The sequence below is a fragment of the Ahaetulla prasina genome, chromosome 3 (genome assembly GCF_028640845.1).
Source record: "Ahaetulla prasina isolate Xishuangbanna chromosome 3, ASM2864084v1, whole genome shotgun sequence".
NCBI lineage: Eukaryota > Metazoa > Chordata > Lepidosauria > Squamata > Colubridae > Ahaetulla > Ahaetulla prasina.
This window is the reverse complement of record NC_080541.1, coordinates 164,413,010-164,424,670: the sequence shown is the minus strand read 5'-3', so window position 1 is coordinate 164,424,670 and position 11,661 is coordinate 164,413,010. Positions and strand designations below refer to the sequence as shown.

Genomic DNA, 11,661 nt, shown 5'->3' with positions numbered 1-11,661 from the left:
CATGGTTCACCTCTAGGTGGCGCACTAATTGTGCCTTCCTCCTTCAGGCCTGCATAGCTACTCAAAGCATGCCTTTGATTATCCTGCACGCTAAAGTCCAGAAATATTTAACTGTTTCCCTTAGCTTCCACTATTGATTTTTGTTATTCCTGTTGTTTAAAGATATAGATACCTCCCAGTCCATGGGGCTTGAAGCTTTCTCTTGATGAAGAAGAATGTTTTCCTTTCAAAACACATTTATTTGTAAAGTGGAGAAGGACGCCGACTGCTAAAAGCAACATTAATATGCAAGCTAGCTTGCTTTTACAAAACCATTCACTATCCTAGACAGATTTCCTGCTTAGAGCTAGAAAGGGGGAAAGAGAGGAGAGATCAGAGGTTGCCCAAAATCAGATCATCAAAAGCTTCTGCTTCAGAAATCATTCTATATCAAACAGTAAAGAAAAGAAATAAAATTGATCGTTTTCAGTGATGTGTAAACATTCCAGGCTGTATAAATTTCCCTTTTTTCTGGTTAGATGTATTTCTGAGGTAGCAATATAAGATATTGACCATGAATCTACCACAGCTCATAGTGCTTTCACCAAAACCTATATAGAATTACACAGATTACCAGAACTCCACCAGGAGGAGAGGTATAATTTTCACTATGGCTAGCTTCATTTCGTTTTTGCTTCCTCTCTCTTTTAATGGTTGAATTCTGAAAATAAATAAGTTAGTGTTTTACTATTCTTAGTATTTCATAAAGGTGAAACTTTTGTAGTAGTAATCAGACATGGCTGGTAATTTATAAGTCAAGTACTGTAACTCTGCGTGAACCAGTGAATCATATGAAAAGCCCCTCTTGGAGGGAGATCGGCAGTTTAGAAACATGGGTGGGAGGGAAGGAAGGAAGGAGAAAAGAAAGAAAGAAAGAAAGAAAGAAAGAAAGAAAGAAAGAAAGAAAGAAAGAAAGAAAGAAAGAAAGAAAGAAAGAAAGAAGATAGATGAGGATTAGGAACTGAATTCTGAAAATGTGGTAGACAGACAACCTGGAAATTAAACTGCTTTTCCTACTTTAAACACCTATATATGTTCTGGGTATTTCTCTGAGCCCAGAGAATGACATTTACTTCCAAATTAATTGTACAATCCCACCTAATTTTATATATATATAAATCAATCAACATGATTTCATCAGTTACAAATTGGATTTAAAATTTATTTTTGTACAATGTAGTAAACAGTTTTAAATTTTAGCTGGATTTTTTCCTCAATGATATTCTTTAGAAGATAACAGTGTCAATATCAATTTATCTCTTTCATGTTATGTTAATGTTTATAAAGCAATATTTAACACTCTCACACTTTCTGAAACAACTGTGATTTTAAAATATATATATAAAGGATTTTGACTTTTCAAGTTGAACATAAAATAAATATAAGTGCTTTGTTAACTTGTAAATATTTTTGAGATAACCATATATAGTAATAAACTGAGGTTTAAAACACACATTCAGTAATTAATGGGAATAATTATTCTAATAATCATCTCTCCTATGAATTAAGTGAATAGCTAACAATTATTTTCCTCTAGTTCCTCTAAGCTAATTGATAGTGTATTAATTATTTTGGTTTAATAATGTTTAATTCATTGTGGATACTTGTCTTGATATTTATTTTAACCCATAGATTTTTTTTAAAAAAATCAATAAATTAAGATTGAATTTATTTCAGACCACCTATGTTGGCTCTCTTATAACATATTTGCAATGATCTAGTTACACTAACTACACTTTCTGTTCCATATTTCATTTCATATAAAATAGGAGGGAAAGCATTATATAGAAACAAAAAGTATGGTCTGAACATTAACATGTAAAATTTGTAAAACGGTCATATAGATAAAGAGACAATCAAATCAACTTATGTGGTTTGGTTCTGGACATCAAAAACTCTGAAGAAACCAACCAAATATATTTTGAGATTCTACAATGATCTTTTAGCAATATGAAAGACACTGAAAGTTGTGATAGATACATACACACACACATCCATACCTAGAGTAATATATGCTGTGATACATATAAATTCACAGTAATGGGTAAATAGAAATATCCTATGATATGTAACCATATGCCAATTTTTATAGATAGCTTCATTATCAGGAAATAACTCAGCTTCAATAGAAAAATATATAAGAAACTCAATTGGCTAAAACCCATTGGCTAATTAGGATTAAATTGTTGGGGGCAAGATAACTGACTCTTTAAACCTCTTAGAGAGGGCTGAAAAGCACTGTGAAGCAGTATATAAGTTTAAATGCTATTGCTATTAATTGTGGCTAGTTTTATTTTTATTTTTTAGCCATTAAGAACTTATAAAGTTGTAGGAGCCAAGGAACATTTGAGATTTTCTCTTTTGAAACAAAGGTTCAATGAATTGTCCTTGAGAGCTTTAAAATAGATTACTTTTTACAAAAATGAATTTTCACAATGCTTTAATAAATGATGTCATTGTAAAAAAAATAGTCATGATTAAAGTTGCATATGGAATTATATGAAAATTTGTATCATGAGCAAGCTTTATTTTTTGTGTTCAGAATAGGGTTTTTAAATTTAAGGAGTGCTAGTGGGGATTTTGTTTAAATGAAAGTTGCCATTGGGCATTTAAACAGACAAAAATTAATCCTAGAAACAGTAAAAAAAAAACTATTCCAGCATATTTGTTTATTGTATATATACATTTGCATCTCACATATCACAAAAACCATGTGAAAGATCAATTACATTATAAAATAAAAATGAACCATTAAAACGTACATATAATTTGCATTGATTATTTAGAAAAAATTGGTACAAACCTACCACAATATAAAGAAGATAAAATTGGAACTGAATGTTGTATCTACCCAACTGAGTATTCCTTATGTACAGATGTGCTTGAAAGAGACTGATTACAGTGCAAAAGACATCTTGGTTATATTTTGTGCTCAGAGAAAAATACCTCTTTATATTAGAAAGAAATTAAAAGGTTGTCTTTACATTTTAGATTTGGAGGAGTTTGTTTGAAACGGCAATATTGTGCTTGCTTATATAGAAATTATTCCTATTTCATCTAGTGAGACCATTCAGATTTACTATTTAAAAATAATTTTGAAACTACTATTACCTAAAAATGGTTCATTTCAGTGAAGACAATAAACTGATAGAATTAAATCCTGGATCAAGATGAATATGGATCTAGTCTACTCTGTTTCTCTTGCCTTGGTACCTCTGGCATTTTTAATTGCATCTACTGTACTTGAATCTTGACTCGTGCACTGAACTTGACAAGAATAAGTGAAGCCAGCAAAGAGACTGAAATACAATTTTGCATATGTTCTACCTTTAGGCTTCATTACAATGCTCAATGCATAGGTAATGTGGAAAAATCAGCTGGAGGTTCCTGGCTGTCTGTAAATTAGAGAAGGGTCCTTTTCTTCTGTTTTTTTAAAAAATAATTTCCATCTGCTTTGGACATTTGAATCTTATGATAGTTTATAAAAGCAGATTTTTTTTTGATGTAGGCCCAGATGTTCAGCTTATGTATTTGCTCAAGGTAGAGTTCTGACTTGATGTCACACTTTTGAGTTCCAAAATGGTCCTTAAAAGTAAAAAATAAAATCTTTTGTTGATTGGCTTGAACCTCCATAAACACATGTCATAATATATACTTATACTTTGGGGGCGTAACTTAATGGCCAAATAAAAAGTGGAGATGCCTTGCTTCAAATCCTGCCGTACACAAACTCCCTGGTTGATATTAACACATTGTTCTGTCGATCATGGTCCTCTGAGTAGCATTATATATATATATTTTCCCCCCAGGGCAAATTTTTTTATTTTTCCATAATAATTCCCACAATTTGACCAGTGTACAATACAATCACTTATCCAACAATCGATCCTATACTCAAATTATACTCAATCAGGGCTGCTTGACCGCCACTCCCTCCCTTAATCCTTTCTACCCTTCTCATCCTTCTTCGACTTTCCCCACCATCCTTCTCCTCGCTTTCCTACTTCCCCGCCTCTTTCCCACTTCTCACTACCATCTTTTCTAACCCTCTATATTCTCCTCCTTCTTCTCCTCCTATCCTTTCTTCTCCCTCCCTTCTTTCCTACCTACCTACCTGCCTACCTACTTTCTTCCTTCTTTACTCCTCTTTCCTTACCCTTTCCCTTCGGGAGTGGTTACCGAGCAGTCCCGACTTTACACCATTCCAACTTGTTTAATTCTCCTATTAGTCCTGAACAATGGCAACCAATCAATTTATAAGCTTCCCTTCCCCCATTTCCTCCTCCCCCGAGACTTCCCAGAACAGAATACAGGGTATTGTAACTAACAAACATAATCTAAAATATAACATAAAACATATTCTATTTCACACCATCACACCATCACACTATCAATTCCCTTCTTTCTTAAACTCTAATACATAGCAATACCTAACTTCACTCAAAAACTAATTGATATTTTTTAATCTGATACTTATTTTGAATATAATCAATCCACTTCCTCCATTCCAAAATATATTTTTCTTGTGTACAGTCTTTCAAGTAGGCAGAAATTTTTGCCATTTCTGCTAAATTTGATACTTTACTAATCCATTCTCCAATTGTAGGTAAGTCTTCTTTCTTCCAATATTGTGCAATCAATAGTCTTGCAGCAGTTATTAAATTCAAAATCAGTTTTGTCTCTATAACAGTGCAATCTGGAATTATTCCTAATAAAACGAACTGTGGAACAAACTTGATCTTCTTTTTCAAAATGTTCTGCATAATCCACCATATTTTAATCCAAAAAGCTTTAACTTTTTTGCAAGTCCACCATATATGATAATAGGTAGCATCCTCACAATCACATCTCCAACATTTTGCTTTCACATTTGGATACATACATGACAGTTTTTTAGGATCTAAATGCCATCTATAAAACATTTTATAAAAATTTTCTCTTAAATTTTGTGCTTGCATAAATTTAACATTCCTCACCCAAATTTTTCCCCATGTTTCTAACATTATAGGTTGTTGAAAATTTTGTGCCCATTTTACCATACAATCTTTAACCAACTCCATTTCTGAATCAATTTCAACCAATACATTATATAATCTCTTTATATGCTGTTGACCTTGATCTTTTATTTGTTTTACCAGATTATCATCACTTTGCCTTATACCAATTTTCTGATCTATTTTCCATCTAGATTGCAATTGTCCATACTGGAACCATGTATAATTTCTTCCTTCATCCCTCAATTTCTCCCTAGATTTTAACTGTAATTCCCCTTTTTCCATAGTCAAAAGCTCTTTGTAAGTGATAACTTCCATTTTTTGTAATATATTTATATTCTCTATCATATGTCTGGGGATGGTCCATATTGGTATCTTTCCATCTAACTTATATTGATATTTTTTCCAAATCCTCAACAACGCACTTCTGACCATATTATTCTTAAATGTCTTATCAATTTTCTTGTCATATATTACATATGCATGCCATCCATATAACAAACCATAACCTTCTATATTCAAAATCCTTTCCTCTGTTAAATTAATCCAATCAGAAATTAAAGCTAAAACAACTGCATCATAGTACAATTTCAATATAATGAGTAGCATTATATTAATGTAACTGATATTTGCCATTCAGGACATCAATGTCTATCTACATCCATGTTTATGTTGCACTTGAGACCCTCTCTATGTCTCTGAATGGGTCATTCAATAGGAATAGGAAACTAGATTTCAAAGCCTTTCCATTAATAGAATTCATTGACTTGAGACTTTCTAAGTTTTTGAAACAAAGGGAAAACAAATTGGCCTTGAGAACTTTAAGGTAGATTGCTCTTTTACAAAACAAGAAGAACTACAAGAGAAAATGGACAATACATGGAAGTTGGGAACCATTACATTGGAGGTAGAAATGGAATTGTGAACAAAAGAGTAGGGGCTCATTTATGCACATGCCCTTCCTTGAAATTTTTAGGAAGAATAAAGGCAGTAATAGCTTACTTGGATCAGCTTAGCCTTCTTCGGTTCTGTTCACAATCCTAATTTGAAGCAGCCAATAAATACATGCCTTACAACTGTTAAAGTCAAGTCTTGTGTAATCTGACGCTATTTTTTAAATTATTTTTGAACCTCCAAAGCCACTAGGAATGTACTTTTGATGCGGCCGGATGCTTGAGTTGGGCAGGACTAAAATTTTTGCTAGATTGTAGGGAGGTGTCATGAATTTACACAAAATGGATGCTTTAAGGTGACATTGAGCTAACGTCTCTCTCTCTCTCAACCTCAGGAAAATGGTCATGGCGAACCATTTCTGAAAATTGTATCAAGAAAACTACACAAACGTGTCCACCAACCACCAGAAGGCACTATATAATATATAGAAACAATATCAATTTATGGATCCTAATTGTCTACACAGATTTTTTACACAGATTTTTTTTCCTATGCACATTATATCATCTTCAATGTTTTGAGATGTATCAATCATTCTTGTAAACTTCTGATTTATTCCATTGGAACTTATTTAAGAGAAGATTCCAGTCCAATGCAACCTTCATGTATGACTGAAACTGATTGTGGATCAGTTCAATCCATGTAGTTTATCACAATAATACTGTCTCTATGATTTTTGGAAATGGAAAAAAACAACAACTGGTAGCATATCCATCACAAACCAAAGTGACATCTTGCTTGAAATGATGGGTATGTTATCAGCTGTTCCCACATGTTTTCAAAAATGAGAGGCAAAAATGGCATGTAGCCAGGCTACAAATAGCAATTATTTTTTAATATTTCTAAAGGATCCAGGTTAGCAGATTTCAAAACTTCTCAACACAAATGTGTAATTACTAAAGTGTAAGAGGTAAGCAGTTAAAAGTAAAAGTAAACACCTGCTTCCACTTAATGCAGAATAGCAGTTGTTACGTACAAAATATATATGTAGAGAAATAATATCCTTAGGACTGTTTCCTGAAAATGAGCAGATACTCATATACTTTCCAGGACTAGAAAGAAAATGTATAATATGATATAGAGCAGTGTTTCTTGATCTCAGCCCCTCAAAGATGTATCACTGAGGAATTCTGGGAGTTGGAGTCCACACAAGTTAACATTGCCAAGTTGAGAGTCACATATTCTAGTGGTATAGAAGACAGAATTTTAAAACTAATTGATGGCTTAGGGTTTTTACTAGTATCCTCTCTCAGATTAGAGTTCTTATGTATGTTACTCAGAACCCTACTGAGCTATTGAACTGAGTTTTGGCTTACTCCTACAAAAATATATATTCATATACATAAGATTGCAGCTATGTTATACAATAAATAACCATCCAAAGACCCTTCTGGTTTACTCACCCTTTCAGCCATAGGAAGTTCAATAATGAGGAAAGAACATCTTTGACACTGGCCAAGATAGCAGCTTCAAAAATGGAGGAAACACCTACTTTGGCTTGGAGCCTCCCATCTCAAATTATCCTCTTGGTGGGGATGTTTTGCAGGGAAATTCTAATTGCATTTGATTGTGCATGATTTAGCTGCTGTGTGCTATCACAAGCCCTGCCTTGCCAATCATTCATAGAATGATAACAGTTTTTTTTTAAAGGCATTATCTGTCAGAAATGGGAGTGTGAATTAGTAGACATAGCAATACTTTTTATTTCATATGTGCTAAATCCAAGGCAATAATTTACAACAGAGTATAAAGAACATAAAGTATAACAAGATGGGCTTTATATGAGATAATATTCTGAAGTGGAAAAGGTAGAATATATTCCCATCCCTCTATTGCACTATATATCAGTGTTTGAAGAGATGTCTATTTATCAGTATCTCATCCTTGCTTTCAAGCAGGTAGGGAAGATTACAGAGTGTGTTCAATTGGATCCTTGCTCTGAACTAAGCTGGGTAAAGATGTAGTGATGTGGCCAAGATCATCTAAGGCAAGGGTCTCCAACCTTGGTCCCTTTAAGACTTGTGGACTTTAACTCCCAGAGTTCCTCAGCCAGCATTGCAGGCTGAGGGACTCTAGGAGTTGAAGTCCACAAGTCTTAAAGGGACCAAGGTTGGAGACCCCTGATCTAAGGTGCTATTGTGGCTAAAATGTAATTTAAACTTTGCTTTCACTGGTCTAGGTTCAATGCTAATCAACTTACCTGACCAGGTGTTCATGGGGACACAATATATTGAATAACACTGTGGTGGGAATAGGAGACTTCCTCTGAATAAATACCAGCATTAGGTCCTCTCAGTGTCCTTGTACCACAACCTCTCCTCCTCCCCCTCCTTTCCTTAGAGCAAATATTTTTACTCCTAGTGATGGCCTGGGCCAGTCCCTCCACGTTTTCAGAAGCCGTTTGCCACTGCTTCCATCCTAGGGCTGAGACAAAGTGACTGGCTCAAGGTCTCCCAACTAGCATTGTATTTAAGAAGGGTCTAGAACTCACAGCCTTCCAAGCCTCTCGCCTGATACTTTATCCACCACACCAGGCTTGCTCTGCTCTTACATCTACTTCAAACCAAAAATGCCATGAAACCCTATTACAGTTTTTTTTAATTAATTAATCACTTGGCTAGTTCTTCAGGGTCAATAACAATTCTTTCTGGACAAGCAATTTTCCAAATGCAGAGTTCAAAGCATCCTGTCCATTTCTTTTTACAAGCCCATTTTAATGTTTTGCTGCTCTCTGCTAGGTTGAACCAATATAATTGATGTAAACAACAGCAAACCTAAGATTCAGAGATCTCAGGGTGCAATATTTTAATGTCATTAATGGAAATTGAAAATGGCTTCCAGATATGGATGCATAGTTTCAGTTTAATGAAATAAATAATGCATTAAGCAATAACACACCACACCACAGATTATCATTTAAATAATAGAATGTGGTATAGTAATGTGACAATAAAAATAAATGCATAATCTCAAACTGATAAAACACATGGGGCTAGTTTACAATGATAAGAGCTGATCCTGAATGAGGTGGCTGGTTTCTAAGTTTAATATATAAATAAATAAAATATAAAGGCAGACATTAAAAACATATCTGATAAAAGAGTCAAACTTCAGATGACAGGGACCAAAATCCCAATTCCCCATCTGCCAAAAAAAACCAACAACCCAACTCTGCATATATTGAGATATTTTAAATGCTTAGAGAATCAGGAGAGTAGTAGCCTGATAAACAGTTTAGTTCCCATGAACTAGGGAGCCACCACTAAAGAAGGCCATCTCTTTGGTCATTTGGGCCCTGTCACAGAATGAGAAAATCATGAAAGCCAGGCATATGTTTAAAAGTATAGTGGAAGCAACTTCAAATCCACATTTTACTGATAATCCAGAGAAAGCATGTTAAACAGACTGTGGCCATCCTTAAAATGCCTATCTGTTGTTGTCATGGGACAGTTTGTTAGTGACCTGGATAATTGTGACAATGTCAAGTTTCACCCAACCCCAGCTGAAACCCTGTGTAAAGCCTTAGATGGTGTTGAACAAGCTAAACTAGGTTAGATGGGAATCTACTTATTACTCGGATGGGAAACTACCGGGGGAAACTCTAAATATAGACCCCACCGGGAAATAACACACAGGCCAGAAGAAGGTAATGAAAAAAAAAATCTTCATTATTTCCAAGAATATAGCCTAAACGTGTCCATGTGATTCCCTAGAAGTGATGCCCCATTTGAAGGCTTGTCTGCTTTCAACCACAGGCATTCCCAGGAGCGAGTCTTTCCCTTTCACGTGTTTTCTTTTGACTGAATTCAACCAATGCGTGAAAACGCTTAATTTGAACTAGCTGGAACCCATTTCACAGCAAGGACGACGATGAAGCCTGGAAAACATTATTCTGCACCTATGGAGATCTCACACACCCGGCGGTTGGGGGCTTCTATGAGGGGGAAAAAACCGCGCGTGGTCTTTGCCTCGTCCCCAGACTGTTTTTCTCCTTCGTGGAAAGACCCCCGTGGGCTCTCCATTGCTCTCCCCTCCACGCCTCGGTGGTCGCTGCAATTCTCCCATCCCTATGCCTTTGGATCCCACTCCAGCCGCCAACTATTGGGGTCGTGGGAAAAACAACCCTGGGCAAGGTCTAGTGCTCCCCCTTTTTGGGGGAAAAAAAGTGGGCGAAACGTGGAAAATTTATCTTCCCCGGGATTCCCCCGCCAGCTCTCCGAGGCTGCTGGGCTTACCTTTCCCAACCCGGCTCGGTCCGCAGCCGACCAGCCTTCCCCTCCTCAGCTTCCCCCGCCTGCGTGTGCGTGTGTATGTGCGAGAGAGCGCCGGAGGGGTGCAACTACCCGGATTCCGACACAAGCGGCGTCCGCGTCAGTTTCGAGCCTCCTACGTGCCCGATTCTCTGTCTGGAGCCCCGCGCACCCCCGTTTCAGTCTGCGCTCCAAAAGCGCTTTCCCACCGTTGGGACCAGCGCTCTTCTCTTGGGTTTTGGAAGCTGCGTGGATTTGCCTCCGGGGCCGAGAGGAATAATATAACGGGGTTAGGAAGGAGGTGCTGCTTCCCCCACCCCAACCCTCCCCACCCCACATATTTCCACCGACTTAGATGTTCAGCTTTGGGGCAGCGGCTCGCGGGACGCCGCTCAGGATCGCTGCGTAAAAATTTGGGAGGTCATTTATCCACCTTGGTTGGTTCTTCTCCGCGTTGCCACGTCCAGACGATTTTTTTTTTTAATAAATACATTCACGCACATCCAGGCTCTGCCACACACGCGTGCGCGCGCGCGCACACAGACACACACACACACGCTGGACTGCGGCAAAAAAAAAAAAAAATACCACCAACCCACCACTCAGCCGCGTCGCTACTGCACAGCTGTGCCGCAACCGGAGCTGCTGAAAAAGCCTCGGAGTGGATTGCTGTTGTTGTTGTTGTTGCTTTTTCCTCTCGGCTTCTTTCTGCCCGCCACAGAACAAGCGCTGGAGATCGGCGAGGATTTGGTTCTGTACCCCCGAAGCTGCGTTTTCTGTGTGTTGGCAATTGGTGTTCCGTCGGTGTCTTGTCTTGTGTGGCTTCTTGACTTTCCATCCGTGTTGTGTGTTGTTCCCTCTGCATCGCTGTCCCTTAAAAAAACAGAGGGTGTGTGTGTGAGGGGAGAGGGATTGAGAAGGCAAAACGGCCCCCTAATCTGCCCCTATTAGCAAATGCTTGTTGTCTGCGGGAGGGGTGGAAAGAAACTGTGTGTTGGGGCCGGGGTGCGGGGAGGCATACTTTGGGGAAATAAATGTGGCTTGGGGAGATATATTTAGGAGCAGGAGGAAAGATGAAATATTTTTCACACCCATACCAGTTAGAAGGAGATGCCCTTTGGGATGCTTCTTCCTTATTCTTGCTTTGGCTATCTTTAGCCTAATTCTTACTATTTGTTGGGAGTCGCTAGTGATCGACTTAAACTGCCCTGGTTGCAATGGGAGGGTCTCGGTCATAAATTTTATCATCACCGCCACCACCATAAAATTGCTGTGACCTCTGTGCGACCCTCCCAGTCCGAGTCACATATCGCCATTGGGGCTGAACCTGGAGAAGGACAAGGGTGGCTGATATATACAGCTGACCCCCACCAGCCTCTCTCCTACCTCTCTGGTTTAAAGAGAGACCACTTTTTATCAAAATG

General features: G+C 37.5%; 1 long non-coding RNA gene across 1 annotated transcript in view; it reads right to left on the bottom strand.

Annotated features, from left to right (window-relative positions):
• Window positions 1–2,615: 2,615 nt before the first annotated feature.
• The window catches only part of LOC131196031 (uncharacterized), a 41,614-nt gene continuing 32,568 nt past the window's right edge, over window positions 2,616–11,661 (bottom strand). Inside the window, exons 2-3 of the long non-coding RNA XR_009154607.1 lie at window positions 10,837–11,110; window positions 2,616–3,624 (exon numbers count right to left, since the gene is read on the bottom strand). This is a non-coding gene — a long non-coding RNA (uncharacterized LOC131196031). The remainder of the gene's footprint in view (window positions 3,625–10,836; window positions 11,111–11,661) is intronic.